Source organism: Carcharhinus amblyrhynchos, chromosome 34 (genome assembly GCF_965287045.1).
Source record: "Carcharhinus amblyrhynchos chromosome 34, sCarAmb.v2.hapA, whole genome shotgun sequence".
Classification (NCBI taxonomy): Eukaryota; Metazoa; Chordata; class Chondrichthyes; order Carcharhiniformes; family Carcharhinidae; genus Carcharhinus; species Carcharhinus amblyrhynchos.
Window position 1 is genome coordinate 10,022,289 of NC_137357.1, and position 858 is coordinate 10,023,146.

Consider the following 858-nt stretch of genomic DNA (forward strand, 5'->3'; position numbering starts at 1 on the left):
CGAGGGGACTGCCTCTTCTAAAATGCGAATCGCATTTTAATCAGTAATCTCTAAACTGTCTGTGCTTTATATGCTCTGTCTGAGGCCAGAACTCTCCATTCACCTGACGAAGAAGCAGTCTCCTCGAAAGCTTGTGAGTATTATCAAACAAATCGGTTGGACCAAAACCTGGTGTTGTCAGACTTTTTACTGTGTTTACGCCAGTCCAACGCCGGCATTCCCACATCATGGCCAGCATTTGTCATGATGTGGAGATGCCGGCGTTGGACTGGGTTAACACAGTCATAAGTCTTACAACATCAAGTTAAACTCCAACAGGTTTACTTGTTTTTTTAAATTATTTATTCCAATTCAATCCAATCAAGTCCAATTCAGAGTCTCAACAAGTTGAGACATTCCTGATCCAAACTGACAAGACAGGGCTCTCACCTCCTGTCTTGGGCTTGATCTACATGATCCAAGCTGATTGGAGTAGGCAAAGCTCCTCCACCAATGCTTGATCACATTTGCATCTTCGCCAAAAGGCCGAGATGCCTCTTTAAAAAATTGCTTCAAATGAAGCTGAAATGCAACCTAATGACTTCAACCAAGCACAGCATGTCGATACTACACTTGATCTTAGCCAAAAGGCCGAGAAGCAGTTTACTTGTTGGATTTTAACCTGGTGTTGTTAGACTTCTTACAGCATTTATTGCCCATCCCTCGTAGCCCGAGGGCATTATTGTGGCTGTGGGGTCACATGTAAGCCAGAACAGGTAAGGCCGGCAGATTTCCTGGTTGACTACAGTCAGTATTCTGCTTGTTGTTAGTAGCCAAATGGACATGCTATTTTATATGCTATGCCTCTTGATATGTGTC

At 43.5% G+C, this 858-nt stretch overlaps 1 non-coding gene across 1 annotated transcript; it reads right to left on the reverse strand.

Moving 5' to 3' along the window:
* Positions 1 to 443: 443 nt before the first annotated feature.
* On the reverse strand, positions 444 to 642 carry LOC145361472 (U2 spliceosomal RNA). Its single transcript, XR_013889839.1, has one exon. It is a non-coding gene; the product is annotated as a U2 spliceosomal RNA (small nuclear RNA).
* Between the last annotated feature and the right edge of the window lie 216 nt (positions 643 to 858).